Source organism: Phascolarctos cinereus, unplaced genomic scaffold, assembly GCF_003287225.1.
Source record: "Phascolarctos cinereus isolate Bilbo 61053 unplaced genomic scaffold, phaCin_HiC Scaffold_7;HRSCAF=346, whole genome shotgun sequence".
Taxonomy (NCBI): domain Eukaryota; kingdom Metazoa; phylum Chordata; class Mammalia; order Diprotodontia; family Phascolarctidae; genus Phascolarctos; species Phascolarctos cinereus.
Window position 1 is genome coordinate 75,692,744 of NW_027556180.1, and position 7,754 is coordinate 75,700,497.

Consider the following 7,754-nt stretch of genomic DNA (forward strand, 5'->3'; position numbering starts at 1 on the left):
ATGACAAAAAGGTTAACAGCCCAAAAGCCAACAATAGAGTTCTCCCTCCTTTGTTGGGTTCCACTTTTCTACAAGGTCCTATTGTTCTCCAGACCAAGCATTTTTTGGAATGTACCTTGATTGGATAATATTTAGTCCTATGTTTTGTTTTGAGGGGAGACAAAGGAAAGCAATCCTATGATTACATTGACACAAGGAACTCCAAATGAAAAAATTCCCTGTCCCAAAGAATCCCAGCGATTATTCGGCAATTTAAGAATTAAAAAGTTAACTGAGACCCTGTGAGGTCCCTGAGGAAGCAAAAAGATATGTTAGACACAAAAACTCAAACCCAGGTCTTCTTGACTCCAAGGCCAGCTCTCATCACTGTCTCATGCTGTCTCTCCATTTCTTCATCCCCTGGAAAATATGATCATTTTTGGGTAGCTTGTGTACATTCATTGGTCTACAGTATTGGTTCAAAGGGAAACAAACTAGAGTTTGAAAAGCAGTGATTGTAATTTGGCTCCAAATTCATCACCAAATTAGGATCATAGAATTAGTCTAATCTTTCTTCCCAATTTCCTCCCACTTTGCCATTTTAGATTTAAGGAAATTGAGGTCTGGAATAATTAAATGACCTGCCCAAGTTCACACAGATGTCTGAGCAAGAAATCAAAACCACGTCCTCTGACCCAAAATCCAGTGCTCTTTCCATGACGTCATATTACCCTGGGGGTTCTGCCCGTTTTTGAGAACTTCTAGTTCAAGAAAGTTTGATATTTTTTTTATAGTTTAACAATTTATATTTCATCATTTTAACTCTATCAGCAATTTTTGCCTCTGTTCAATAAAAGAAACAATGTTCTATATAATAGAGTACATCATTGCATGTATTACATAGTATAATTAAAGTTGAACTGCACATAACCAAAAGTATTTTAGAATATCTATTTCTTCCTCTAATATTAATTAAGCATGATTAAAATCAGTGCAAAAATAATACTGTTTACATTGAATAAGAAAAGAGCCTTTTCCAGGATCTGCTTCTCTTGCTACAGTTGTTAGAATATAAGGGTATGATAATAAACCAATAAGAGATACAACAACAATGAAACCTCCACTTCTGTCATGGTCTTATGCACATATGTGTCCTCTACTGGCCTCCCAGAAAAGTTTGATATTTTTGATGGTGTTTTTACTGTGAACGGGAATGTGCTTTAATAAAAGTATGCATTCATACATACATACATATACATAGACAAATTTTAAGCATAAAAACAATCACCTCACACAATCATGTACTTCTTATAAAACTTGTTATTAAACCACATTTTCAAAAAATGCTTTTTTAAGATTGCCAATGATCTATCTAATAAGTTTTTGTATACCATATAGCAATAAAAAATTTCTGGATAGATATGCCATATTCATTAAGTCAAAAAACTTAAAAAATACTAAGGATATGTTGTTAATTGTTCAAAGAAATAGGTGGCAGCCTAAAACTACTAGGATTATAAAGAAATTGCCATTCACCTATTTCAAATATCAAAATTACCTATAAATTAGAGGACTATCTTTTTCCTCAATCAATCACTCAAGAAAATGGACTCACTTGGCATAGCACAATAATTCTAACCCACTGAAGGAGAAACACACAAAGAACTCATTAACACAAAACCTGAGAATTGTTTTTAATGTGTGTGTATTTGCTTAGCTATCGAAGATAACCATTAGAATGAATTTGTGATGTAATCCAACAATTTTACCTACAGGGTTGATGATGTTAGTGTGTGTTGTAGATGTCAACTGGCCTGTAACCTGTGGATGGCCACAGCAGAACAAAGCAGGCTAGAAACCAGAGAGTCCAGAATCAAACAGAAGTTAATTTCAAAGTGAGGGAAATGGCTCACAATCAAGGAGGGGAATTAGATACATGTGCTGGGGCATCGCCCCTGATAGGTGGACCTGCTTTAGTGTTGCTGACCCTTGATTTATATATTTGTGGCTAGACAAAGAGTCAAACAGTGTAGTCACAACTATAGTTGTGAGACACAACAGCAACAGTGAGGCAAAATTGTCTAGTGATAAAAAGTCCATTCAAGCAGAGCTTCATGTCTGGGTCTGTTGGTGCTTGCCTGAGCTCAGGGATCATAAGTTCCAGAAGGTGAGTGCAAAGGATTGTTGTTTTGCCAAGCGCATGGAACACCTTGCTTACTGGGCTTTAGCTCTGGAAAACAGGAAGTCTCCTAATATTATCTTGACATTGACTTTTATATATGTGGGTAGCAATTTCAGAATCATCAATAGGAAAGAAATAACAGAAATGAGTCCCTGACTATGGAGATTTCATTGGTTTATATTTGTTTCTTTGGGGTTTGTGCTGCTTGAGTTTTTACAGATATAAATAACATGTATGGCAAAGCTCTAGAGAAGACAAGGAGTTTTCACCACTTTCCCAAGCAGAAATGATTGAACAATGGGAATAGATTTGTAACTGTAAGAGGTTTTAAATATCACCTAATCTAGTTGCCTCATTTTACAGATCAGATAACTGATGTCCAAAAAAGAGTAATGATTTGCCCAAGGTCATTCATATAATTAAGGGGCAGAGTTGGCAATAAGCAAGAGATATTCTAAATAGAATCCAGTATATATTTCCTAAACAACAAAGAAAAAGACAAGTTATGCCAGAAAATTTTTCTCTTGGAACAACTAAAGCTTGACATAATTAGACAACACCAGGAATAGATTGATATACACCTGGATTTGGGGAAAGTAGATTGCAAAGGAATTAGAATAAGGATAGGTTGAATCCCATGACCTAAAATTATTCAGAGGAAATCCGACCAAGTAGGATGGGAAATTCTCAAGAAAAAGTAATGAGAGTCTGGCCAATGAGAAAACATCTGCTTTTCACAGAGTAAGGCACCACATAAACATTATTATCATTATTAATTATTAATCCTCAGAGCATTCACAATATGTTACTGTGGCTGCTAGCCCACATGGAAGAGGCTGAAGAGTGTTCTTCCAGAAAGGCATGATGATTTGTAATGAAAAGTAAGAACAGGTATAGGTAATCTGACTATTTTCAGACTCTGTACCCTTGAAAGAAGATGAGTCTTTCAAGTGACTGCTGAGTCAGAACTGAAAATCATTAGAAAAGGCCAATGTAGCTTTTCTTTAGTGACTGGCTTCATTCAGGTAAGGAGTAAGCCTCTTCCTAGGGAGAGAAGCATCAGGCCTTTGGTTCCCCAGCCAGGCTTGCAACCACGTGACCTGTGAGCATATTGTCCTAATATTGCTTCTTTCTCTGTTAGAGTACAACACTGAGGAGTGAATAGCAGCACCCCACTCAACAGAGAATTGGCCTAATTAGGACAGAATGGACCCAGAAACAAAAGCAATGGCAAGTCCACATGCTCACAGGCCACAAGGTAGAGACCTGGGTGGGTAGATTAAAGGCCAAAGCTTTTCTTCCCACCTAGAAGCTTCTTCCTCCCCCAAATGCAGCCAGGCAGGAATAGGAGAATGCCTTGGAAGGTGAGTGCCTTTTGTGAGAACTTTCTGTTGTGATTCAGCACCATTTGAAAAGCTCATCTCCTTCACATGCTAAGGGGTCCAGAAATACCAGAGTACCTGCACCTGCTCTCCTTCATGGAGTAGGGACCTTTTACTACATGCCATCTCTCCTTTCTACAAATATCATCTCATTTGTCATCATCTCAAATGTCGTTATCTCAAATATTATCTCCCCAGCCTCTTCCATGTGGGCTGGCAGCAGATAGAAAATGCTGTGCATGCTCTGAGGACAGGTTCCCATTGCCCAAGCTCTACTGAAAAAGAAGTTGAAAAAAAAAAACACAACAAAAATTATTCCCATGGGGTAGGGGGCAGGGGGGAAGTGTTTGTGTGCAGGACTAACTAAACAGAGAAAAGAGAATTCATTGATGCAGATTTTTTAAAAGGAATATATACAATAAGGAAGCAGGTGCAAGTGAACCTATAAAGATAGCATCAATAAAATTGACAAGAAGGCATTATTGTTAACCTAGCTTAGGAAAAAGGACAATGAACTTGGACTCACTGAAACTGAGTAAGAATTCTAGTTCTGCCCCTTAATACTCCTGGACCTTAAGCATATTACTTCTTACCTCTATTCCTTAATTTCCTCATCTGTAAAATGGGGGACTGGAGTAGATGGTCTCTAAGATTCCTGTGAGCTGTAAATCTATGGTCCTATGAGTGATGCAAGACTTGAAGAAGGAAGTGGCTTCTGATGTAAGTTTTGAAGGAAGAAAAGAATTTAGAGAGGTGGAGTTGAGGAGGAAATGTATTCTAGTAAATTAGCAAACAAAGGAAATGTTATGTGGACATCTCAGCCCAGGCCATTTTGTATGGATCTTGGTATGAGTGCAAGTGACTAATGTGAAATAAGGCTAGACAGGTGTGTTGGAAATAGCTATGTGGTACAGTGGATAGATGACTGGACCTGGAATCAGGAAGACCTGTGATCCTACCCAGCCTCACACATTTACTAGCTATGTGACCCTGAACAAGTCAATTAACCTCTGTCTGCCTCAGTTTCTTGAACTATAAAATGAAGATCATAATAGCACCTACCTCCCAGTGTTCTTGTGAGGATCAAATGAGATAATATTTTTAAAAGGACTTTGCAAACCTTAAAGATCTATATAAATGCTAGTCGTTGTTGTTGTTAGGTTATGGAAGGCCTTAAATGCTAAATCAAGGAATTCATATTTTATTCTAGAATCAACAAGGATCCTGTGAAGAGTTTTGAGCAGGGGACTGACATGGTCAGCCTGTGCCTTAAGATTATTTTTGTTACTGTGAAAACTGGAACCAGGGAGACTTACAGTGAGGCCATTATGAAATCCAGATGAAGAGCAATAAAGGCTTAAACTAAATTATTAGCCACGTAAGTATAGAGAGATAAGAAGAGATTCAAGCTGTGCTGTGGAGGTAGAATCAATATAACTTGGCAATTGATTGGATATGAAGAAAAGAGAAAGAAGAATCAAACATGACTGAGGTTCTGTACTTTAGAGACTGCTAGTATCCTCAATATAAATAAATTAATTTGGAGATTAGGAAAATGAGGAGAAGAGTATAGAAAAATAAAGCTTTTCTTTTGAGGGGGTGAATGTAATAAGCTTCAGATGCCGATAGGACATTCAAGTTGAGATGTCTAGCAGACAGTCGACATGACACCATTGGCATTCTGGTGAGAGATTAGAAATAGTATGGGGAGTTAGCCTCATAGAGATGATAAAAGGACCCAGTTGATTAGATAATCAATGATGAAAATAACTGACCTTTATATGGTGTTTTATGATTTTTTTTATGATCTATTTTGATCCTTGTAACAACCATGGAAGGTATTACAATTATTATTATCCCAATTTTGTAGGTGAGGAAAATGAGGTTGAGTTTAGTTAAATGACTTTGGGTTACAAAGAGAGCAAGTTTCTGAGGTAGGATTTGAAACCCAAGTCTTTCTGAATCAAGGTCTGGTACTTTATCCTTTATGCTACCCTGGGACAAATTATAAAAGGAAGAGAAGAGGGCGTGGTATTGAATGTTGAGGGGCACATAGGCTGAGGGGTTGGGAAAGGGATGATGATTGAGGAAAGGGCAGACAGTGTCATAGCAGTTAAAGGAAGAGATAATATCCAGGAGAAGGAACTGATTCACAGTGACAGAAGGCAATTTAAATCAGCAAGCATTTATTAAGTACTTACAATGCATCAGCTAAGTGGTACAGTGGATGCAGTGCCTGGCCTAAAGTGAAGAAGACTTGAGTTCAAATTTGGCCTCAGACACTCATTAGCTCCGTGACCCTGGGCAAGTCACTTAACCCTGTTTGCCTCAGTTTCCTCATCTTTGCCAAGAAAATCCCAAAAATGGGTCATGAAGAGTTGGACACAACTGAAAACTGACTGAATGTGCATTACATACATAAAGGGTCAAAGAAGATGACAACTAGAAAACATGTTTGAATCATTATTACGAGATCATTGGTAAATGAAGAGAGGATACTTTCTGTAGTGTGATTTTTCCAGAAGCCTGTAGAGATGACAAAGGACTGTATGGTAAAGGAAACCTTTAAACCAGATGAGCAATCCAAAGAGATTGGACTCTCCTCAGGGGAACTAGCCTTTACTTCTCCCCAATATAGTATGGAAGGAGTATGGACATCTTTTCTTCTATCTTTGATGACCTTGGGATACATGCCTAGTAGTACTGTATTGCTGGTTCCAAGGGTATATACAACTAAATGACTTTTACTATAATTCCAAATTATTTCCTAAAATGATTGGACAAATTCACACCTTCACCAACAATGTATTAGTGTGTCTATCTTCCCATGTTTCTGCCAACATTTAGCATCCTTGTCTTTTGTTGACTTTGCCTCTCTGAGAGGTATGAGGTAAAACCTCAAAATTATTTTGTCATTACTTTTTCTGTTAGTATTTTTTTAAGGATTCTTTTAGAAGATTTTTCACATAGACTTCTCCACTTTTTGAAGGATTTCTACATGAAGAATGTTTCTAAAAGAATCTTCCAAAATACTAACAGAAACTTCAAGTAATTGACACAAAAATTCAAATAAAAAGTGTTAAGATGAAATCTATTTCTCTCACTTGAAAACTTTTCACTACTTCTCTAATTCTTATTACAAAGCATGTTATACATGTTACCAACATTTCAAGACAATGATTACAATTTCCATAGAAAGAAATTTAACTGAGCACAGATGCCTTCAGATAATTTTCATATCATCTAATGAGAAGTTATAGTGCAATAGCTCACTTTGCATTGTAGAATGAACATAGAAAAAAATTTCAGGGTTGTAATATCCTTCATTTGTATGGCATAGATTAGTGAAAGTGCTATCATCAAGATGGAATTGCTTTCACTCAGGGTACATTTCTTTGATGATGAACTCTTCATTTATCCGTATGATCATATTAACCTTATAACATACATGTGAAATAGGAGAGAATGGAATTTTAGATGGACAAATGGAGGTCTAGAAAGATTAAACAGCATAGGTTAAATGATTGTTTTCATAGGTGCTCAGCAAATCAGTGGCCAAGTTTGAACTAGAATTTAGAGAATCTAATACCTAGATTTTTGCCTGTCTTTGATATTCCAAGGAGAAATGGAACTTCTCAATAATGCCCATTAATAATTATTTTAAAATATGAGTAAGATTCAAAAAAGGATAAAAAAATTTTTTTTCAAAAAAGCTTTTTTCTCAATCCATGATCTTTTACAGGTATCCAGATTCTGTGAAGAAATAGTCCTCTTACAAACAAAAACATTTTATCCAGTTTTACAGGATATACCTTTAGGCTCAGAATCAAGAATTTGTTTTCTTGTTATTCACTGTTTTCACTCTTGTCCAACTCTTCATGACCCCATTTGGGGTTTTCTTGGCAAAGATCCTGGAGTGGTTTGCCATTTTCTTTTCCAGCTTATTTTACAGATGAGGAAATGTGACAAACAGGGTTAAGTGATTTGCCCAGGGTCACACAGCTACTAAGTGTCTGAGGCTGTATTTGAACTCAGGTCCTTTCAACTTCAGAGCCAGTACAAACTAGCTGTCTGGAATCAAGAAGACCTGGGTTCAAATCCTGCTTCTATCACTTACTGGATGTTTGACCTTGGAGAAATAATCTTACTTCCTCATAGCTCAGTTTCATTTTCTATAAAATGAGAATGATAATAACAACTACTTCACAGGG